This window comes from Manacus candei, unplaced genomic scaffold (assembly GCF_025592945.1).
Source record: "Manacus candei isolate 608988 ecotype Guabito, Panama unplaced genomic scaffold, ASM2559294v1 h1tg000056l, whole genome shotgun sequence".
Lineage (NCBI taxonomy): Eukaryota > Metazoa > Chordata > Aves > Passeriformes > Pipridae > Manacus > Manacus candei.
In genome coordinates, this window is record NW_026138104.1 from 9,901,530 (window position 1) to 9,926,447 (window position 24,918).

General features: G+C 42.1%; 1 long non-coding RNA gene across 1 annotated transcript; it reads right to left on the reverse strand.

Moving 5' to 3' along the window:
- Nucleotides 1-8,623: 8,623 nt before the first annotated feature.
- LOC127477733 (uncharacterized) lies at nt 8,624-19,508 on the reverse strand. The gene is made up of 4 exons (XR_007907017.1): nt 19,408-19,508; nt 18,458-18,585; nt 10,045-10,171; nt 8,624-9,055 (listed from the first exon to the last, which is right to left on the reverse strand). It is a non-coding gene; the product is annotated as an uncharacterized LOC127477733 (long non-coding RNA).
- Between the last annotated feature and the right edge of the window lie 5,410 nt (nt 19,509-24,918).

Consider the following 24,918-nt stretch of genomic DNA (forward strand, 5'->3'; position numbering starts at 1 on the left):
CAGTGTTCTCATCTCACAAATGACTGAAGAAAGGGGAATTCCATTCCTTCGACCAGCACATTCTCTTCATTTCTGCAGTGTCTATGTCCTTCAAGGCACTAAATCAGCCTGGCATTGCTAAGAAATAGGGACTTCAATTAAATAAATTAATTGCAATGTACTGTACAATCTCTTAATTGATATGATAGGGGATTTTTTAGTTTGTTCAGCCAAGATCATAATTTTCCTTTTCAACTGATGCAGTGAATACTTATCAGACTGAAAGGAAGTTGAGGTAAAATACGAATTTTAAGGACAGTTCTTAGATACACTCTCACTCATTTCTGATCTCAAATGTCACAGGAACAAAGCATCACTTTTACTGTGGAAGGGAGTCTTACTGGGTGCCAGATCAGTGCCTGTACCCCAGTCACCATTTCAGATGTTTTAACTTTTGCTGTCACTTCCTCACACAGAGTGGCGGTCCCTAGCGCCTCTGGGTGTTAAATTCTAGCTGTCCTGTTCCTGGTATTATGAAAGCATTTTTATAAACAGGAGTATCTCAGCAACCATCAATATTTAGGCCTGCATTGATTTCTGTCTTGTTACCAGAATGAGGCAGATGCTCCAGCAGGGCAGAGGGTCACATATCCAGTGCCAAAGGCACCAAGACAATTTGCACAAATCGAGGACTTCAGCCAACACTTTTTATAAGCTGTTCTTGCTGAATGTCCCAAATGAGAGGCTTCAGTGCCAGCAAAATCATTAAAGTGAACAGCTTTGCCTTGTTCCCTACCCAGCAGACATTTCTGTTAGGGTAGGTCATTAGTTATTCCTGAGGTTGTTAGGTTATCGCATTGAATCTTAATCCACCTAATTCATCCCAGTGCACTCCTATTTGTTTCTAGTGCTTGCCTTTTAAAATACCATTAAATCATGTCACAGGCCGCCTCTGCACCTGCCAAGAAAGCTGCATGCGTTCTCTGATTTTCTTTGCCAGGTGAACTCTATTTAGTATATTCCTGGAGAAGACAGCTCATTGCAAATCCTCTTTCTCCTTCTCCTATTTCTCCTTCCCAAGCACACTTGCTCACACACTCTGGGGATTTTAACTTTTACATACCTAGCTCAGCTGGGCTCAAGTCAATCAGTGCTGTCCTGAGCAGATGCTGGCGGGTTTCCATTGCCTCGAGCTAGCCTGGGTGTCCCACTTTCTCTTGATAAGTTATTAGGGCAAAGAAAGAGGGAACTGTTTGCCTTTGATAGTGTAATGCAAAAATAAGGAAATCCCAGCAAAATCTGCCCTTCTTGTGCATAAAACCCTTGGTTAAAAATTCTTAGCAGGATACTAAAAATAGAGAAACTCTGCTGAGATCAGTGCACAGCTTTAAACCGAACATGTAAATTAATAAAGAAATGGCATTCTCAGTCCTATATAGCTTGTACTGAATTAGACCAGGGCTTTTACAGAACAAAGGAACCTAAAAAACCCCCTAATCTCACTTCGATGGAAAAAGGTCTCTGATCACTCCACCTGCCACTTCTCTCTGTGCCAAGAAAAACTCAAGTGTACACCGAAAATGCTGAAGGAGAGTAGAGTGTTGCATTAAATTTATGTACCACTAGAGACTAGGGTTGAATGTGCTGACTGAACTTATTGTAATAACTTAGATGAGAAAAATCCATACTGCAAATCACCTTACTTAGTTTGGTTTAGCAAGAACTATTTACCCAAGAAAGAAAAAACATGAGTGCTGATTGCTTTATCTCTCACCCAAGAAATATACATGGCCAGCTCCTGATAATGTTTTCTAGCTGAAAAATACCACAGAAGCAGAAGGGGAGTAAGCTGCTAGACCGGACTAAGGATTTGCCACAGAAAACAAGCGTGTTTGTTCATGTGACAAATGTTTACCATTGGTACAAGATTTGAAAGCATACAGGGAACCTGGACATCCTGGGGTTGTGCTAATGTTGTCTCAGGCATCATGGTGAACCTTACAGAGTGTGTTGAACCTTGTGCTTCTGAGTCCACATCATTGGACCAGACTTCCATGCTCTTGGGCCATACTGTATGTCCTAGTTTCAGCCAGGACCCTAATGTTGTTCAATACCAGCTCACATCATTGCCAGGGGCAGGTGAAAGGGACTCTCTCTGGCTTCTAAGAAGAAGGGCACAGCTTCGATCATAAAAATGTGTGGCATTGTCCAGCATTGTTCAAGTCGCCAGTGAGCATTTTTGCATGTGAAATCACCCTCTCTTTTGTAGATTTTTGTTATTTCTATTGTTGCTGTTATGGTCTGTTTTCTGATATCATTGCTGTTTCCAGCTACTTCTCAAACCATGATCTCTGCCTTTTGTGCCTCCCATTGGAGGGGGGGAGGAGAGTGGTTCTCAGTCTTTTTAGTGGGAGAACTAAATTGGGGAATACCATTCCTCAACCATGACACTGTGCCTATTACCTTATGGCAAATTCTTGTTTGCAATTCTCACCTCATGTATACACTTATGTGAAACTTGGTTTGCGGGAGTGGGCGAGGGGCACAGTTGGGATGTGGATGAAGTACACAAAGACAGGGGGTCAATGGGTTGCTCCAGTCACATTAATGGCCAGTGACTACAGGGTAAAAGTCACCTCCACCCTAAATTACATTAGCTGAAAAGAGCAGACCCTGATCTCACAGGGCCAGATCTTGTCCCCACACTTTGTCCAGTGAGACCCACATGTGTGGGTCTGGTGTGACCTGTGAGGTGGAAAGTGAGGAGTTAGGGAACACCCTTGGCAGGACTTGGGGAATGTGGGGAACAGAGAGAGTGAAGGGACTAAAGCTACAGCAGGTGCTCAGTACTAAAGATGGGCAAAGCTGCTTTAATTAAAAATTCAGAACTTCCAAACCTTGCTGGGAAGCCAGAGTGTCTGTGAGCAGCCTTTGCTGCAGCCGTGGTCTGTAGCAGCTTGTTTAGTGTATGTGCCCATGCAGGGGTCCCTGCTGAAATTACCAGGGAGGTTTCCAATTAGCACCAAATCAGGCAAGTTACTGGGGGGTTTTCATGCTGCAGACACACCTCCCCTGGGACGCAGCATGAGACCACCCGCTCACATTGCATAAACCACAAAAAAACATTAAACTTATAGGAACTGTTCTTAGTCACTACCAACCCATACTAGATTTGAACCATCCACTGCAAGGTGAAAGGTTAATGTGAGCTAATTTTTTAAATCATTGCTGTAACATTAGGAAGAAGCTCTGGTAACCTTTGGGGGCTCCTGACTTACTGCCTGGTGTTCATTTGGCTGATCCTACAGGCTACAATCATGATAGGATAGTGTCTCAAGAGAGCAAATAAAATTCAAGAGGTACATTTTTCTTCTCAGTGCTTGCCTGCCATAACACTGAACCCTTCATTAAAAATGTGATAAGCCATGCAATATATTTTCCTGTATATTATAGCCTTTAATCTTTAATGTTAATGACAGAAATTTTACCATTAGCAGGACTGTATTTTGCTCCACACTTTAGACATTCTTTTGTAACCATGAATTCTTGCCCTCTTTCAGACAGATGGTAACTATTTCAGCTTGAATTCCTTTTTATAGTAACTTAAAGGGAATTTGAAAAAACAACTAAGCTATAACTAAAACAGAAGTTACAGCATTGCAATGTCAAACCCTTTTTTCCCAGCCATGACCACCTTTTGACTTTGCTGTTACTAGGTGTGTCCCCTGAAACTGAAGTCATTTTTGTAAATACTGCTGACGAGGAAGAATCAATCCGCCTCAATCCCCAAGTCATGTTGCCTTGATTTGTGCACGACTTAGAGGACAAATTATTGGCTGATCAGTTGGAAAATTCGAGTGTTTATGAAACACGTAAAGCCATGTTGGAGAGTGGGGCTTGGTCCAACAATTAATAATAAGGCTGGTAAAGAAGGAATCCCTGAAGTTTAATCTCTTTTACATGTTTCTCCATGTCCTTCATACACACCTTTCTAGCTTCTCTTGTAGCTTTGACCTTTGTAGCTGTTAAATGCAGATAATAGCACTGACACCTGCATGTTGCACCAGCTTTCCAAGGAGTCCTTCAGTGTGATGCATCTACTTACAAGGTTAGTATCACATTTCACATAAAGTCAACATACAAAAAGCACTATGGGATTGACCACATCGCTTTTCAAGATAGGAAAGCAGTCATGAAGAAATCTGTCAAATCTGAGATGGGGATCAGGGATTGGGGGCACAAGCAACATATCTATCTTTAGGTGCAGGGTGCCAAGCATAATGGGGTCCAGTCTGCTGGCATGAGATTCCTGCGCCCATAATGATATGGGAGGAACAATGAAAGAGTTCAGTCCTCACCTTGATTCAGAAGGAGTTTCCTTTAAAAACAATCTTCCAAGCACAAGGCTTGGGCGAATGTGATACCCTCCCTCCGTCACCAACCCTTCCTGTAGGCTGGTCCTCGGTCCTTGGCAGTAGCCAAAGTACCTGAGGTGCCAGGGTGTGTGCTGGCCAGGATTTGAACAGCCAGTCTGGGGAATGGCCAGGGAAAAGTGACCTGCATGACAGGCAGTGGTCTTCACAGCTCATGAGCTTCCTAGAGGTGTCCAAGCAGAGACAGTTTTTAAGGAAGAAAAAGGACATTTGGGTGCTACGGCCTCCAGTGACTTCTGTTCCTTCATTAAGGGTAAGAGAGGGGATGGAGCACCCATGCAATGACAAACATTACTGATACTATTGCAAGCAAGGACAAGAGATAAACCACTGATAGTGGAGCGGGGGGGCGGGGGGGGGGAAGGGTCTGCTCCTGCAGTGATCCCACTTTCCTCTTCTCTGAACACCCGCCCTGTGGCCTGAGATATCTCCTGATCACCCTGATCTGCAAGAGGAGGACAAGCATTTCTCCTGCTTCAGATTATAGTTTAGTCCTATTGGCATGGAATATATCCCTGAAAATCATTACATCTTAGCACTTTCTCCAAGCACCATAGCTCCTGAGGCAACACTTCTCCATGCCAGGGCTGTAACATGAGCTTGAGCCATTGCGCACTGGGGAGCAGCAGGGCTGTGTGGGGAACCCAAAGCTGTGTGCATGAGGCTGAAGGGACAGGGAAACCTGAGGTTTGAGATCAACTCTTGTCTGTTCAACATGTCCCTGGTGAGCCATGGGCTCTGTGCTACTGGGAGTGCTCTCCCCAACTGGGCACAGTAAGCTGGTCGCTGGTGGGCTGCTGGTGGTGCTTTGTCCTTCTGGTGGTGGGTTTGGGTGACAGGGACAGGACAAAGCCTCCCCTGAGCCAAGAGCAGAGGCAAAACTTGTTGAAACTCTTGAACACAAAAAGGCATGAGATCACATCTGCTTGATGAAAGCCCAGTTGCTTTACAGCCCCTTGCCTGTCAGCAGGAGCAGGACCAGGATTGCTGTGTCTAGCTGGGGGAAAATCCAGCAAATGGAGACACTGACAGCCAAACCACACCCCAGGATCAGAAGGGCTGACCCCTGCTGAGCTGCATAAACCTGAGCCCAGTGCATTTAACCCGTCAAAGCAGGGGAAGAGCTCTGGCCAGCAGTCACCACCCTAGCTGCTGAAGGCTGTTTGGCAGAGTCAGGGGCCTGAAGTCTAACGCAGCTATCTGATGGGAGAAGAAATACCAAGGATAATCCTCCTTGCCCTGAACAAACAGAAGAGTTCATCTTTTCACAAGGTGGAATTATCCAAAATTAATGGAGGACATCTAGCTCTTTCGCAATACTTTTAAGTCTTCAGCAATATTTCACCTTAATGCTACGAACAACAGTGCTGGATGACAGCACTCACATTTTACTAGCTTTTCTGTCTTCAGTTCCACTTTTGATGTCCTTACTCATAGGCATGTACATACATGCTTAGCTATAAAAGTGTATCCATCCATATATGTCTACTTGCTATTGGAGGGAATGCAAAATTAGATAGGCATGGATTATTAAGAGCCTTATTTTGAGAAATTGTTGGCATGTGTGCACATATACTCTGATTAATATATGTATTGAATTCTGGCAGGCATATTTATTTGTCACTACTTATGATTAGACACTCAAAACCAGGATGTGTCTTCTTTATTTACCAGACATTGACACTAGGAAAAAAGTATTTCAAATGAAAAACACAGCTTCTCAGAGTATCAGGTTACACTGAGAAGTTTGTTCAGGAATTTTGAGAGTTTTTTCAAAAAATTCTTCATTTGATAGCAATCACAGCCACTTGCTCTGTCTTGGCTTTCCAATGAGGGCATGTGAGGCATAAGGGCAGAAGGGAAGAAGCATCTTCCTATGTTGGGGATATTTCTGGTTTCTGGTATTCTTTAAGGCAGAGACTCTTACCGTTCTTTCAAATTTAATGTTGTCAGTGAGTGCAAAGATCTGAATAACAAATCAAACCTTTCCTGAATTAGGCTTGGCTGAGATGGGACAGGTTTCTCACTGGGCAAAAGGGATTTCAGAGGCCTGAATATCATTACTTCCCGAAATATAAGCCCCTACAACCTGCCAGGTTTCTGCATAGTTAGATTAATTTTCCCCCTTTTTTTCTATGCTAAATTTGGTCCTGAACACCATAGGTTTTTAGGTATTAATGGACCCTTTCTGCCTCTTATCTGTAATTATTACTATTGATTTTAAGACCACGAAGCTATTATTGGAAGATCAGCAGCCCCATATCCTTTTTTTAGGAAAGCCTAAACTTTTCAAAATTCTATTTAAAATTCTAGCAGTGGTAATGTGCAAGGGCTGTAACTACTGAGGGTCCTGCAATACTGCTACAGCCATTCCCATGTAGCCATTCAATGGGAAGATGCTTTCATTAAAGCCTTCATGAGCCTGCCCCAATAGATTAGTAATGTTTCAATCTTTGATTTTCATTAACAGGTCTATATTATGAGATTGACATCGTAAATCTTAACTGCAACTGAGGCTCTGTTGTGATTGATAGTGTCAATGTTTTCCTGTTACTTGAACTTCCAGCTATTGTCAATGTAATTCCCGCTACTGCTTCTGGAGAATGTTATGCATTACACCCAATATTGGCATCTTTTTCTGAATGTAAGTGGACTGTTTCCTGCTACTGTAATGCAGTAGCATTAAAATGTATGTGGTGATCCAGATCTAGCAGAGCAAACACTAAATCACCAATGGGCTTAATTAGCACAAGGTGAGAAACTTCTGGCCTCCAAGGAGTTGTAAGGCTTTTGTCTGGGAAGGGAAGATTCAAACGGACCCTCCTTGCCATCATCAGTTTTGTTACAATTTATTTTGTTACATAAAGTTCCTGTTTGGTGGGTTCTATCTGTGTATTTTCATGTCAATCAGTATGCATTTTGGCATGCTCAGAAAATAATAATAATAGATATTAATTACAGGCAGTTCTCGTTTTATCACACCATACCTAGCAAAAGCCAAAACTTTACCTCATCCTCTACTATAGTATTATAAACTAATGACTAATATTTCTAGTCTTTTACTGGACAGCTATTAATAATCTCCCATTTTTGTTTCTTGGACTTTCAACAGCTTTATCTCTGCTACTAATGTCTTCTTATGTCTTCAGAAGGAATAAAGCAGAAAAAAAGAAGATAATGATTTAATCGAAGACAACTGAAATGGCAGTTTTGCTGTGCAGACAATAACAGAGTCAATGGTTCTCTCAGGACTCCTTTTTGAGAACCATAAAAACCCCGTACTTAAGAAATAAGAGTTAATACACACTTATAAGAAATGTTTTTCTATTTGAGGAAAGGAATGAAGTCTAATACATTATTGGCTGAATCTTAAAACATTTATGATGGTGGGAAGACAAGGTTTGTATTATACATTTCATCTTCACTTCTCCATTTATTCTTACAGTAAAATCAAATAATCAGTAACAGGCTGATAATTTGGTGTCAAGTGGAACCTAAACCACACATGAAAATGGAAAATCATTCAAGCAATAGGTGAACCTTTAGTGATTGAACCTTAACTAAGTAATGGACTGCAGGAGGTACCAGTCGGGCATTTTATCTTGCTCCAAGGACTCTTTCTCTTATTTTAAAGGGCTACTGGCATAAACAGTTATGGGGAAGTCTTCATGCCACTGAAATTGCTGGACAGTAGAATTTTCAAAATTAGTTTCCCACAGGTCTTCTTTTCTACATGGGAGAGAACAGTATGATTAAAGCTATCACACAAAGGAGGTCAGATACTGCAAACACATATCTGGTTACTGTCCAGCAGCAAAAATATGAACAGTTCTGAGACAATTTATTTCAAAACTGCTTTCTCACTTTTTAATGGTGTTAACTGGAAACAACTAGGGAACTTCCAAGTGCAAATTTGGTCTGGATTGCTGGAGACTAACCAAATGAAAGGTGAATTTAGACTAAAAATAGTATAAGCAGCTTACAGGCTTATAACTACAGATGAAAGATTATATTCTGCGGGGGAGTTTTGCAGGGAACTCAGGCAAAAGTGTTCAATGTCATTGACCAGTTTGTCACTTTCCATTACAATATATATATATATATTTTAGGACAAGAAACTTCATCGAAGAAAAATCAAAATGTGAAAAGATACTGGAGTATCTAATTTTCTTTTGCCCTTGTACCATTTTGCAAGCACGCTTTGAGTTTTTATTCTAAAGAAATAAATAAGTGCAGACTGTGCTTCTTAATAGCATTAAGAGCATCAGTCAGCTGTGCTGGCTGGATCTGGATCAAACAGTAGAGATCAAAAAGAACATAAATGTACCTGATATTCTGTCATATCCAGAAATAAACTCCATGCACCAGAAGGACTAAAGTGAAGAAACATATATGTTGAGTATTTTTATTTCCAGTGTTCCTTCACAGTTACTGGATTAACTCACCCTTCATCCCCTCTTTACTCATTCAGATCTTGACTCTTTTATCCTCTGCTGGCAAATTGAAGGTCTGTCTTGTGGTCAGAGGTCACTGAATTAATCACTTTAAACAAGAGATTTGCTGAGGTTTCAGAATTTCTAGTGTGACCTATTTCTCCTTTCTGTTTTCCACAGCTTTCCCCCCGTTGTTTGTAAAGGAAAAATCTGTGGAATAAGATCAAGAGTCAGAAAGTGCCAGGAAATGAGTGGTCTTGTGGCCCAGCTTACAGGAAAGTGAATGGCTCATATTCCCAAGCCAGGAGACCTGGCTTGGTTGCTGACATCTTTCCAGTGCAGGATCTGACCACTGCAGTAGAAGGAGGTAGTGATGTGGGCTCCGTGGCAAAGTACTGGAGGACAAGTTTCCTCCTAGTTTTAAAATTGGCACCCTTTAGTCCCAGAGTCCTACCCAGTTACATGGTTCAACCAACTGGAAATGCAGCCTTCTTAATGTTCCACCAAGTATAGTTTTCAAATTATCATTATACAAGCATTGGAGTCTTTAGGATCTGGTGGTTTTCTTTGACTGGTACCAGCTCCGTAGGGAGAAAATCACCAAAATATTTTGGAAACTTCAACTGTGACCAGACAAGATGAATCAAGAGGAATATATGCCTGCTTTGCTACAGAAATTGAGCTGAGACACCTCACTAGTACAGCAGTACAGCCGGGAGGGGAGTCTAGTCTCTTCTGTGCAGACACTGCAGCAGCAGCATATGTGCACAGGGATGAGTGTGAGCTAAACTATCACCAGGCTCTTCTGTACAGCGTAAATGTGTCCCCTTTTATGCACTGTATCTATAATTTCTTTAGTTACTCTGGTGACAAAACTGCATTCCTGCATGCCTGTACTGTAAACAGTGTTCCAAATATAAAAAATACTCTCTGCGCCTTATCTAGAAACCAGGAAAAAGGAGAGTATATACATATACATATATATTTGGCAGCAATTTATGCCACATGGGCAAGAATACATCAATTGTAAGAAAACCATCCCATTGCTTTTTTTCTCTGGTTGATTTTCAAGCTGAATCCAGGTCCCCAGTGGAACCACCAATAAACATGTGCTTGGGCAGTGTGGAAGGAGAAGGTTAGCAAAAGTCCTGGGGTATTGTGAGCAGAACTGTCCTCAGATGCCAAAATACATCAAGTACCTCTTTTATTGAGTTGTTGTTCAGTCCAGAGGTTTTCCCTTTTGCAGTCATCTTCTCTCTTGTAAGATGGAGTGGGACAATTTCCATGTGCATTAATATTCCAAGGGCATCACAGAAGCAGCAAACCCTTTGAAGAGTAGAGAAGTTCTTTCTAGTTATTTCCCTTTGGAGCTGATTCCAATGCAAATCTGCATCTTAACAACTGTTCAGTGACTAATGCAAGAGTTGTACCTTGACCAGTTGCAATATTGCGCTCAAGACTTTTTATATGCTCAGTTTCCACTGAACCAAAAAAGATTTAATGAAAGTGCTGTAAGGTTTAGTGAAATGAGGGTTGTGGTTGGGAGTCAGGGCTCAAGCATGTTTTTCCTTGTTTTATGTTCTATTTGGATATAGGGAATGTACTTTAAAAACCAGCATTTTTTGCTCACATGCACAGGGGAGTCAGTGTAGATGGAAAGAAAAGGGCGCTGCCTGCTCAGCCCTTGCCCCATCACAGTCTTTCACCTGCTGGCATTGTTCTCAGCCATCCCACAAGCATTAACTGCCTTTAACTGGATTACTCTATTTTCTATTCCTTCGATCTTCACTACACCTTGAAATATTGCATTTAAAATGTAAAATAAAAAACCGACTAATTCCATTAACTCAAAATAGGTCTCTAATTGACCTCTTAATATGGTGTATTTAACGTGACACTGTACCATTTTCATATGTAAATTGAATGATTCTTAATAATTCAGTGCTTCTATTTTCATTCTATAGAATACATCTTCCAAAGGAGTTGGGGGAACATTGTGAATTCCTGTCATTTATCAGTCTGCCACAAAAATGAAACTGCAGCTGCCACTGATATGAAAGAGTACATTTTACACCTGCCTTCCCATGCCTTGCTCTTGCAGTGTACAACTCCAAAAACTTTATACAGTTCGTATTAATAAACATACTGAAAACTTGAATGTGAACATACTTTTTCTTAACCTTTTCTGTAATAGGCAGGAGAAGGTGCAGACAAACAGCAATTCCTATCGCAGAATTCAGCTCATACTCACAGCTATTCCAAGGAATAAAATGTACACTGAGCAGAACTAGTTAATTTTATTCTATGTCAGGCTCGTAGGCATCATCTCCCCCTACCACCTCCCTCTCCCCAGCCAGCCCATCCCCTCCACCCCCAGGGTGACACTTCACATTTAATCTAAACCCTCTCAGATTAAGCGGGCGTGTAATTTACTCCCACAGTAAAGTCCATTGCAACTGCGGAGGTGATGTAAAGGGGAGTTGTTTAAAGGATGTTAAGCCTGCAAACCTGCATGAAAAACCCTCTTGTTGGGGCTGGCAGCAAAGCCTTTAATGTGCATTCAGTCTTGCATTCATCTGGGATCTGTGTGTGGTATTGACTGATGTTTTATTATTGTTTGGTAGATAAAAATATTTAACTTAAGAACAACTCAGTTGCAGGAAGGGCTTTATATAGTCATCATAACATGCTTCTCCCACTGCTGTGAGTGTAGGAGGCAGGGTATTTTTCTACCACTTAATGTGTGAAGTCTGACATATTTTAAGAACATTATCAAAATTCAGCTTTAGAAATCACTGTAAATCTAAAACCAAAGAAATAAATCCATAGTCTTTTGACAATTTCCCTCAGCTAAACTATTTCAATATGCTATTTTTATTTTTATTACTCCTTTCTGCTTTTGGCAGCACAAGTCTTTTCACCCAAATAGGGTATAATGGACCATGAAAGCGGGTTACATCCTTGGAACCCAAACGTCAGCTGCAGTTAAGGTGAACTGCTCCATTTTAAGGCACAGTGAGTTACCTTGTGCTTCACTGGAAACCTCAGCCCCAGAGAGAGAGAGGAACCAGGAAAGGAGGAGATGGAGTGCGACAGCTCTCGGGCCACTGGTGGCTCCTCGTTCAGAATTGCTATGAAGTAATAGCTTTTTTAGAGAAATACAAGTGAAAGCATTGTTGCCAGATTTGCACTATTTCCTCTCCTCACAGACCGTGTGTTTTATACAGCTGACAGTACGTTTGTTACAGCCTGCCCTCAGATGCGTGCCAGCAGGACACACTGGAGATTGTGCGTCCAGACCAGAGGATTTCTTAACCATAGGCCTCTGACATCTGCTGCACACTTGTTACACAGTTGGAACGTGAACAGAGCTTTTAATTTTGCTCTTTGATTTTTGCATTCCTGTTTTTAAATGCTGTTTGTGTAATTTATGTCTCGCAAGCCTTCAGAAGATTGGTGGAAAAGAACCTCTTTATTTGAACTCTCCGAAGTGCAATATTTCTCTTGGCTTTATTTTTCCCTCCTTCTAAGCTTGTGTATTATCATCTGACAAATTGGACCTGTTCTTTTCCAGCAAGTTATTTGAACACATACTTGTAGCTGCTTTTAAGAACAGTACAGCTTTCAGATAATTTCATTGTTATTTTATGTGCCAGATGTGGTTTGTTTTCTGCAGCTGGAGAATTAGAAAAAATGTTGCATAACATCCATCTATTCTTTTACAAATAGAAACTAAACTGTACAGATAAAAGATAAGTGGATCCTGCAGAACCCAATACTGCCTTATTTCACTTGTCTCCTTATGCTGAAATGAGTTCAGACTTGCAGTCACCTCCCTGCCAAAATACAAGCTCGTCACTCATCTTCCCTCTCCCTGGGCTTCCACAGATGTCCTACTCCTCTGCATTGACTGCATTTGACTTATTAATCAATTGACTGCATGTAACTTAACATGTCCATTGACCAGAAGCACCAGAAGAAATCCCTTTTTATTCAAACCTTCAAAAAGAGTTCAGTGAGCCTTTTGGTTACTCTCCATTGACTACATCATCCACATTAGCAGATTTACTTTTGATATTCAGAGATTCATTAAAAGCTAGGATGCACCCTGAATTTTATCCATATTCTTGCAACCTCCTTTTATTTTTTTCTTCAGGAGATATTACACAGAGGAATAGCTGGTGTCTCTAATTTATTCTAAAGTGCCCTGCATACCACTGGTGAGGGCTGTGGGATGAACCCGTGGAAGGATCTTTGCACAGACAGAAGATACATTTTGGATTCTCTCTCCTTCCAAAGGAGATTAAATGCAAACAAACACATTTAGCTCAGAGGGGATCGAACAGGGCAGCCAACGTGCATCCAGCTGAGAGCTCCGTGAGTTCTGGGTGACACTGACTTTCTTCAAAGGAAAAGATAGAAACAAACTGATTTTATGGATTCCATGAAAGTTGCCTCTGCAAATGATGACTAGAGAAATGGAGGTACCAGTCTGGCAGAAAGCTAAATTTACTCCCAAGCTCCACAATAATAGCAACTCATCTTTCTTTGAGAATTGCTTGTCCATGTGCATCTGAGTGTGCACTGCTTCAAAAGTTTGTGAGACAGCATTTGTCACTGTGTGTTCCCTTTGCAAAGTGTCCTGTCTGACTGGGGTAAGTTGCCATGGTCCATGTTTCACCCGAGGATGAGTGTAAATAGCTCAGAACAACATGCAAAGCCAGACAGTGCATAAATTACTGATGTGCTCAATCTGCAGAAAGCTACAAAGCAGCGTCCTTGAAACATTCCACATATTTTAACGTTGTAATTAAATAGATGTTTTATGTATTCATAAGTAAGTAGTTTATGATCACTGACTCTGAAGGTGTTCTGCAGGTAGGAAAGGGAATACCCCACACCTGGGAAAAGAGAAGCCTTCTTCAGGTGACAGGGCTCAACATCTTTCTGGTTTGTTCTTATTTTCATAGATAGAGTTGATCAGGAATTGATAGACCAAGTCATTAGGGCTTCAAAAAGTTTAAATGTAAGCCATCTTGACTCTAGAAAAATACTTAAGTACACACGCAGCATTTTCTGCTTTCAAGGTGCCACGAATGTTAATTAACAAATGAATCTTGCTTGCCTTAGCTAAAAAAGTCCTCCGTCAGTCTTGGATTTCCCCCCAAAAGCCAACAGCAAAGGCCTTTATCGTAACTGCTGCAGTAGCACTGGGCACAGATCATGTCTTGACTAACGGGAAATGATGCAACAAAAAGCTTTATAGATAATGAAACCATCTGCTAAAAGCAGTGCATTGGGAGGAGGCTGGACTCTGTTACAGAAAGTTATGCATCATCAAGCCCATGCTCCCAGCAGGCAGGACCTTGTAGGCAGCTCTCTGCCCACTCCAGCACAAACCCACCAGTCAAGAGCAGTTTCCCCCCTGCTCGCGGAAAAACTGTGTCACATGGGCCAAAAGGGATTTCACCATGTGGCCACCCTCCCTCAAAGGGCAGGCTAGCCTGGGCCTGCAGGGTGAGGGTGGAAAGCCTTGCATGCTGCTTATTTTGTTATCCCAAATCCCTTTACACAGGGATATAAAGATATGAAATGCTTCACAGCCAAGTGCCATGGGTGGTCCTTCCCTAGGGAAGCCTGGACAACTCATGGATGGAGCTGCAATGAGAGTGGGTTCTCAACCAAACAGGTTCAATGTATTTTAGCTTGTCTGGACAACATTCAAATCTCCCAAGTTTCTCAGTTTCTAAACTATATTTCGTCCAGTAATTCTGAGGCAGCCCATGGGGACAGCAAAGCAGAGGAATCAAGTCCTGAAAAGTAAAGAGAGTTGCAAGTCTATTTACCAACTATTTTCTTGGTGGTTATGTAATGAAAGTTCTAGAAGGAATGGGGAGCACAAGAACGTGAGTATCACATATGAGCAACAGAGGCCTGCCAAGGAGGATGGAGGGCACAGTCCATGGCCATACAGAACTCAAAAGTGAGGCTGGGAGCTGCAGAGATGCAGACTTAGGAAGGTGCATGACAAAGGCAAAGGCAGAATAGAGGACAATTATTTCAGGGAAACTAATTTGGCCAAGACAGGATTGGCAGACTCAAAGTGAGGCAGAGAAGACAGAGGACGAAGAAACAAGTTGCACTAAATTGGATCACAGGGTAACATTCTATAGGAAATTACTATGTTTGTGTATTTCTGTATGTCTCCTTTTACAGATCTGTTCCAACATATCATATAGGTAAATCTTATTTTCCTAATTAAACCTGTTGGCTCTGCATCACTGTAATTGAAGGGTTCTGCACTTTTCACAGCAGGAGCTCAACACCAAGTACAAATTGATATTAAGGAGGAACTGTTGTGCAAGCACATGCTGAGAGGACCTGACAGCATGTTGTGCAGCTCAGCCACTGGCACAAAACCAGCTCTCAGCCGAGCACTGAGCATGCACACCACTTTTAATTACATGATTTCCTAATGTAAATATCTCTAGAAGAAAAATATTAATGTGACTTCGACAGGACATTTCTTCCCCTGATCTCAAAGTGCACCCCAGAAGTGGTGGTATCTAGTCACAGCTGGAACTGGACACTAAGAAATCCAACAGTACCTGTGCATCCAGATCTAGATGACTGCAAACTTTTCAGGAAGGTTAGTTGGGAAGAGGAGAGAATCAAAACACTATTGCCCATAGCATCTGCCAAGAAACGTGCTTATTGTTTTTACAGCCTCTCATTTGGGAAATCACCTTAACACCTGAATGCTGTCTCAGCACATTGTGAAAAGATTCAATTTCCTGCATTATTCCAATTCATATCACTAACCTGCAATCGTGCTGGTCAATAAGTTCCTTGATTTTGATGTTAGCTTTCCGTATCCCACTAATTGACGCTTGAGAGACTTACAGTTAGTGGTCACTGTAGTGGAACACTGAAGAACTACAACTATTGCAATATTTTCAAATCCAAATCACTTGAAAAGAGTAAAGTTTTAAAGGAGCTGAGATAAAGCACAGGATTAAAGGAACAGACTAATGATACTATTATAGACAGCATCTCCATTTTCATTCTGACTTGCACTTTGCAATCAAACACAACATCTTATATGTGCTATACGACAACACTTATTTTAAAGAAAAGTTCCACTGGGCAGGCAGGCACTACATTGAATTAAAAGGTACTTCTCTCTTTCCTATAAGATTTAAAATGAAGAACCTAAGGAAAATAATTGCCTGACTGCTGAGAAATTATACATAAAGCACAACCATAAATGTGTGATATACTCTGTGTACGTATTTAAATGTTCCCTACTTACCCCTGATTACAGCTTGCCACATCAACAAAACACCTGGTCTGGTATTTTTTCTTACACTGAAACCTCTTGGCCAAGCAGGAATTTTTATCTCAAAAGCAGTTGAAACCTTTGTTTACCATCTCATAAGACATGCTGTTAGACTCTTGTGCTGAAGATCTTTTTTAATGACGTGCTTGATGGGATTGAACGATGTATGTTCACCAGCTTTCACCTTCACTATTAATAACAGCACAGTTCCTATCTGAAACGTCTTCTATAATTGTGTAATTACACACCTCATTTATCCAATTGTTAAGCCAAGAGTCTGATTAAATATTAACAACTGCTTGGTTCTCCTAGTGTCATTAGTTGGAAAGCAACCCTGTAATCTCAGGTAACACATGATGGTAATTATCCTTCACAGTTTCCCTTAGTTGAAAATCCAGCACAATCAGAGCAGATAAGGTTGCCCAGCGGAAAACACGTTACCCCTCTGTTCCTCTTACCTCAAAGCTGCCTGAGCCCTGTACCACGTGTATGGACTTCCCACAATAGAAAAGCAAACATATACAGAGCACTGCAAAGGAGGGCACTGGCTGATTTGCCCCTCTAATCCCATCCTGCATTATGAGAGATTGCAGCCTGACTTCCAAAGTAATTTTTTTACTTTAAGTCAAAGAAGGGACAGTTTGGTTTGGCCCAAACGTCCCTTCCAACAGAAAGCAAGGAGGAGAGCAGAGCAGCACGGCTTGTGACCAGAGACGTGAGAGCTGGGAATGATATTCTTATATGTGGTCTTGCATCAGAGGGGCACATGCCCTGGGAACATCCCAAATTACAGGCAAACTTAGCTGAAATGCATAAACCAGGAGCAAGCTGCACTTCGGATACACTTTGCATGGGAGTATCACCAGGCCTTTTAAAATAAAATGTTGCAGAAGAGAGCATCAAAATGCTATAAACAACCCAAAGCAATGGCAAACAGATGTTTTGCTCAGGCCCTGAGAAGTCCTGTGTGCTGCTGCCCACAGCCCTCACCAGAGACCTTGGGACCTGGGGGACCCTGAGCTGGGGGGAGGGACACAAGCAGGCATCCTCTGCCTCAGGAATCAGGACCACATCAAGGGGACATTTGAATGGGAAGCCCTAAGCCATGGGCATGGGGGAAGCACGGGGGTGGGCATTGCTGAAACCGATCCAGCAGATCCTTTTCCCAGCTGCTGCACCAGCATTAATAGAGGACTGCCTGGAGCAGCAGGGCTTTCCCCCCATTAACATCTTATTATGATGAAAGGAGCAGTTTATACCTCCCAGAATTATTGCTTCCAGGCTGTCTGTAAACTCAGGTGAAACCTTGCATCTGGTTCAGGTTTTCAGGCTTTCTGTTGCAATGGGGAGGACGGGACCATAATTTGTGTGTGAGGAGAGCAGGGCTGGAAGTGGGCTGACACAAGGGGGGCTTGCCACCCACCAAGCTGGGCCACCAACCCACTGCCTGACATCTGCTGTGCACAGCTCCTTGTCTCTCCTCTTCCATGGTGCAACACAACACAGCACGGCCGGTGCTGGCACACCAAGGTGTCAGGCACAGCCCTGCATGGGGCTGCAGGAGGGGAAGGGGTCAGGGTTTGCTCTGAGACCTCTTGGCATCAGGGTGGGCTACTCCAGAGCAGGGCACACAGAGGGGCTTTACAGACACGAAAAGGCCCATGAGAGAGCTCTCTCATCTGTAACATTTTGCAGTTCAGCTCAGCCTCCCAGTACGGCTCTGGCAGGTGATGAATTTGAAATAAGATTTGCAAGATCACAGTCAGAAATCAATAAACCTCATCAGCTAGGATCTAGCAGCTGTCTGAAACAACAGGTTACAGCAGATGATAAACACTTTAGGGTGGGAGAAATGCATTAAAAATAAGACCAAAATATGATCATAAAGCATGCTTTCCAGCTGCTAACCCTACAGGGGAGCAAAACCTGAGAAATAACCACATTCAGGTATATCCCTTAAAAGACAGGTAGCACAGCCTCTTCAAGGATGGATAGTATCTTCATAGGGAGGACAGGTTATGACACAAGTTACCAAATAGTTCCTTGTTTAAGTTTTAGCTGCCAGGTTTTGTGATTCATAAAACTGAATTATCAATTCCTATATTTTTTCTGAAATCCACTTTAAACAATCCATATCCACTCCTCTGCAGTAATCTTTCCATGATACTTACACCAGTTGTGTAAATAAAGGCTTCAGTGAAATACTGTAGATCCTCATGACTCTCAGCTCCAGCAGGGATTTTTTTGGAAGCTGAGTAAATGCTCAAGCTCACCTTACCAGCATGCATCTTGTAGATGGGACATGGAATAGAAGATAGTCTTGTCTGGGAAACATTGGGAAACCCCCTCATGGCCTGTAGCCTATCAGCATGTGGTGGAGGCTTCCCTCTTCATCTTTTTCCTTTGCAGCCAAAGCCATAAGAAATGGAATTTAAGCCAAAAATAGTAAATACAGACAAGAAACCAAGGCAGAACACCAACAGGGATGGCCACTGAGACATGCTTGGGGAAATCAGAGTGACCTCTGTCGCCTAGGACTGGAGTGAGTATTTCCCAACTTCTCCAGCATGGGCTGGGACACAGCACTGGGACCTGGTGCTGCCAAGCCAGATAAGGGGAACACCAGCGACTTCGCTCTCACTGGAAGTGTTGCCTCAAGGCCTGTGAGGGTGAGACCCAGCAGTCTTTGAGAAGAATTAAATTTGTAATGAATTTGTAACAGCAGCCAGGTACCTGCGTGGCTGCGTTTTCTCCTGTGTGGAACAGGTTACCCACAGAGGGAAACTCTGCAGCCGCCCATAGAGAGCAAGTGTGGAGCTGCAGGCTCACGTGCTAATTTCTCACTGGAGTCACAGAGAGAGTCAAGAGTGGGTGGGCAAATGAAGCCTTTTTGGCCAATGGATGAAAAGCACACAAAAACACACCTGTTTCCAGATGTCCTCCATAGCTTAGCTATCTTAGAAAGATCATCTCAGGAAAGGAGGCATTGACAGGGCCACCATTCCTGGAGAGGTTTCTGGCTTATTACAATCTTTGCGTGTTACACTAAATAAACCACTTAAAATTATGTTGTTGCTATTTAAAGGAATTGTAACAACTGATCATTAGAAAAGATAGGCCTCTGATGAAAAGTCAAAGAGAAAACACACAAAACTAGATTTTCAGCACATCAGTACACTATCTTCTGTACCGCTGCAAGAAGTTCCACTGAAAATAAAACTACCTGGAGGAATAAATTTGTTCAGTTTAGGCTGACCAGAATATAAGGCTTTTTTTTCCTTCTGACCTTGCACAGACATTTTACAAACAGCTGTTTTCCAAAACAGCATGTTGGTCTTCACTGATACTGTTACGTCATGCCAGGAGCCTGCCTGTCCTCCTGGTGATGCAGAGCATCTGAGAATGGGATTACTGCTCTGCAGCAGAATTCCACATTTCCCCAGAAGGACATGACTTGCCATTCAGAAACCCAAAGCAGCACCAGATCCAAAATGCAGTAATTCCAGCCAACGGAGATGTATGATCTCGGGGAACCACCTGCAAAAGCCCACACAAAACTGCTCCCCAGAAACCTTCCGGCCTCGTAAACCTCTCACAGGCCCCTGAAGGCCATAAATTCTGCAGGGCCTCTCACAACTGTTTCAAAACACTTAATGTTTTCCTTCTGCTTTGCGGTTTCCCTGCCCACAGTGGGGATCTCTGCACCCACCTGATACTGAGCCTGAAAGAGTTTTGCTCCATATGCCAAAAACTGCTATGGAATTGAGTTAAATTGTCTTAGCTGATGCCTATCTGGGTAAGACATTGATGCCAGTTCCTTAAAATTTGATTTACTCTAAATTAAAAGGTGAAAAAAAGCAATTGAATTAAGTATTTGAATCAGATTTTTAGTTTCTAATGTCAAGCTTTAAGAAATTGGTGAAACAGTTTAATGGCATCAGTTCAACTGAAGAACTTGAGCATGACATTTCTCTCCATAAACGTAAAAAAGTCTGTTTCAAAAACATCATCCCCAAACAAGGAGAAAAACCTTGTAAGAGGATGCCTTGTCTGTCACCTCCGCAGGAGTAAACACTGGATGAGTTACTGAAAACAAACTTGATTGAAAAATCAAACTTCACTCTTACAGGTAAGAAAGTGTAGGGATGTGAACAAACCCAATTAGACCATGAAAAGAAAATTGAGAAATGGGAATATGAATGCAAAACTGAAAGTGCCCATATTCCACCTGAAAAAAAGATTTTGTTGCACAGAACCTGTCTCTTTTGCCAAACATCTATCAAATGAAGAGCATCAATATGTGAGTGAAAGCTACATTATAAAGAGGGAAATCCAAGCAATCTCAACTATTGTAGCCATTTTAGTCCATCCTCAATATTGAACTATGATTTGGAAGTATTTATGAAGTCAAAAGATAAAGAAAGACATGAAGGTTGGTATACACTCCTCAAAGTTGTCTATCCTCAGCCTCATCTCACACCATTCCTCAGTAAGAGGAGTGACCTTTTGCAAGTGGGGTGCACTGGGTGTAAACCACCTTCACCTCATTGAGGAGGTGCCATACAGAAACAGGCTGCTTAACCAAGCACTATTGTTGTGGGCAAAAACAGGCCAAGAGGAAGACAACTGTGGGCTGTGCTGAAAGAAGAGCCATCAGGAAAGACGGGTACCACTATTTTTGAATGCTCAGCATTTCAAGTTATTTTATTTAATACCTTTTATTAACCAGGTAGGAGAATCCTAATGAAATCTGTAGATCTTACAGAGTTGGTACTGTAAGGGTGATGGGATTACCAAAATACTATGTATGAGACTTTGTGGGTTGAAATATTAGAAATGTATTAAACTTGATTGCACCAACTCTACATCATGCACCTGCAGACACTCTAAGTGGAACTGTAGCTTTCACATGGGGACTTACTTTGTTTTGACATGGAAAGAGGAGAGCTATCAGCTCACAAGGTGACTAAAAGCTACCAGCGCAGTGAGGCAGTAAGGAAGGAGATCAAACTTTATGACCTGAGAAGTTTATTCCTATTGCTCTGAGCTTCATGCACAACCACACAGGCTTTCTTCTACTGGAGCTGGAACAGCCTCATAGTTCCCTGCTGCCTGCAGCCATTGTGGGAGCTGCCATAGCCCTCCTGCCCAGCAGTGGCAGAGCTCCGGGGCTGTTTGCAGGGGCAGCTGGTCCCTCCCTGAGTGCCAGCTCAGGGCACTCACACCTAACCTGGTGCACGAGAGACAAAACCATGTGAACCCTTGCACTGCCTCTGAAACCTGGACAAGACTGTAAGCTGTACTTGCACCTGGGCAGTGAAAGAGATGCTCTGCTCTTCCCAGCCTGCCACCATCTCCAAAACCCTTCCCCCTCTGCTGCTGGTACCCCAGGGCTCAGGGGTGAAGGAGAGGGCTGCATGCTCCCTGCTCCTGCTTCTTAACCAAAGTGCTTTGAGGGTTGAAGTATCACAGTGCAGTAAGCTGAACTTTATATCAATTATTTCAACATGAAGCCTGTACCAGATTTCACTAGCAAAGCATTTCATATGGGACAAAAAGTATTCTGTTTCCAGCAATGAGTTACGTTTTTCTTATTTGGGCACTTATGGAGTCTGTAATGGGAAGCATGAAAATAAGAGTTGGAGGCTTGGTGTGCTTGCTCTCCCCTTCCCTGGACACACGTCTCCCCAAAGGAAAAGGGATTCCACTATATGTCCAGGGGTGCACTTCAGTAAACTTTGATGCTTAGCTTTACTAAGCTGGTAAAAAACCACCCAGGTTTTCATTTGTTAATTTCTAATGTCTTTTAAAGTTTCTTATACAATGAATGAAGTGATTTTGCTGGAAGGGACTGCTGTATGCAGAGAGGAGCAGGATAAATCTAGAAGAACAACAAAAAATACCATTTGCCACCACACACCTGAGGAAACCAAACTGCCATTACATCTTCGAGGATACTTCTCAAAGTACACTACAGTCTTGCTCTGTTTGAAATCCCTGAAAATACCTCCAGATCTGCTTGTCTAAATTATTTTTCCCAGACTGTCTACAAAACATCAGTCAATAATCAGTGCTACAGATAGGAAAACTCTGAATACCCTGTATGTGTGAGGGAGGAAAAAAAACTAAAGCAAATCATGTATTCCTTGAATCTCTAAGAAAGAAATAATTTTGTGGTCACCCATGGTTACTCAGTTTTCAGGCAGTAATTTCTATTTGGCATTAGGTGCTGCTGTTTGCAGAGATGGAGATTTTTTACAGGTTATAGTAAGGAAAATGACAATAAGGAAATTTTTGTGCTTTCTGCCTGAGCAGCCACCCGCTGCTACAGTCAGGAGTGCAGTGAGCCCATGTGCCCTGTAACTTCATGGGGTCTTTGAATGGGAGAGGAAACACTCCCCAGTGAATTTAACCTGAGATGAGGAACCAAATACCCTTTCCTTTTAATCCCTTGCAGTGAATTTGGCAGATATAAAATATATACACTTTTTCAGTTATCTTGCCTTCATTCTTACCAAATATCCAGTTCTGGAAATACTTTTAAACTTCTCCAGCTCCTCTCATGCTTTTATTGCCCTGGTTTGGTACCTTCTGCAAAATGCAATTTGGTGTCTGAGTTCAGACCAGTTTATTCTAACTTATATTGTAATTGTATACAGTAATTAACATCTTTCTTCATAACTAAGTAAAATTATTCCTTGAATTTCCTCTGTCTTAGTTTAGACTTCTTGTCAGACTCACTCTTCATCCAATAATTACTAATAACCCACCAGTGAGGATATTCACTGAAGTCCACGTCAGGTTCTTGTACTGAGATTTCTTGTCTTGTTGTTTGAATTGCTGTAATCAGCACAAGGAACAGGATTTTTCTTCATACAGACACAATTTTCTCATGAATTAATTAGAAGAGATAAGATATGCTGCCCCTTAAGTCAAATTAATTCTCTCTTTTCATCATATTCCTGCATACACTTGCCCAGTGCCACAGCTCTCAGCCAACAGGCAACTCACAGGTGCCAGGAGGGGCTGGTTGTCACTGATGTCACATCAAAGGAGTCCATCCTGCAGAGGTTTGCAGAGAATACTATTAACTGCCACAGAAATTTCCAAAATATCTAAAACTTAGGTGTTCGCAGGTCTGCTGGGCCCCTGCTGCAGGGCACCCCTCCACAGGCACCTCCTCTGGCTGGAGGCAGCACCACCCCCTCTGCCCAAGCTGCCACCCAGTGCTGGCTGAACAGCAGAGGACATCGAGTCCGGAGCAGCAACAGCACTCTGTCACCAGGGACACACAGAGTCTGGGACAGGGGACCATAAGGCACAGGTTACATACACCCTGTGCCTGGCTTACCTGGGAGCAGGCAAGTTGAGATGCACGGTGACCTTCCTGAATGAATCTCGCTCCTGAGACACATTAGCCTTTTGTGGTCTGTGGAAATGTTTCCAATATATAACATTAATACTCCACCAGTTGAATTATGGAGCAGCTCAAAGTTCTCCCACCCAATTACAGTTCTGGCCATTAGTGCAGCAAGCTATTAAAACCAAGTTAAAGAAGGAGGGTGGCCTCATTTACCATACTGTTTTATTTCTCAGAAGCTTGGTGTTTAGAAATAAACTAATCATTTCCACTTGACAACAAGCAAAGCACTATTTGTTGTGTTCTCTGAAAGTCTTCAGAAGGATTTGGATACATTTAGAGGTTTATTAGAATAGTGACAGGGTTTGCCTATACAGAGCAGGATGTTGGATGGCTGTGCTGAACTGATACTTATGTGTATTAAAAATAACACTGATATAACAGGGACAGAAAACTTGAAAGGTGAAAAGGCGAATGACGAAAGACTTGGGCTTCATTACAATGGTTGTTTTTTTTTTAACTGAAGACTCCTGTTGCTGTACACTGAAGGCTCAATCGATTTGCAGACTTAGCAGTGGTTAAAGTTCTATCATTTATTCTCCACTGAAAAGCACTATCATGGCATTATGGCAAAGAGAAGAACATTGCAAACAAATGCTGCACAGAGAACCGAGCAGTGATTGCAAGTTAACTTCATACCTGCACTTCTCTCCTACCTCAGGGAGAACTTCTCAGTCCTCCAAAATGAAAAGATCTAATGTTTTCTTCTGGTTCAAAAGTTGTTCTCAATCATATTGCAATTTCATGAGAGCAGTTGAACAGCAAGACCGCTCTATTGTGAATTTTATCTGAAAGCAGGGAGCCTGCATATGTTAGGGATTTTTGTTGAGTTTTTCTCAAGGGCTGTTACTCTGAGTTTACAGTTTAGTTTCTTTTCCTGGTTTTTTTTTTTTTCAGCCTGCTGTTTTTCAAAAACACTGCCACATTTCAGGGACCCTGAAAAGCTTTTTACTAACAAACCCCTAAATTTTCCTCCAAGTGAGAATGAATCCTAAAAATTTCATGAGCTAGAAAGCTTTAAACAGGAACAAAACCTTATTCAATGCTGAGCAAACAATAATGTACTTCACCTCTTAAATCTAACTTTTGGATTTATCATCTTACTTCCCTTGGACACAACTGCAAAAGGGGAATTATTTTTCACAGCTGACAGTGAGAATGTGGAGCCCAGGAAGCAAAGAGTCCCAGAAACCTGACAGTCTGCTTGAACTGTGCCTGAAAAATGCAATTCATCTGAATGCTGCAGAGAGAAGGGGGAAAAAGGAATGAGTCTAATTGGTTCTGACTATAAAAGTCAGATCTGAAGTTTTCTCT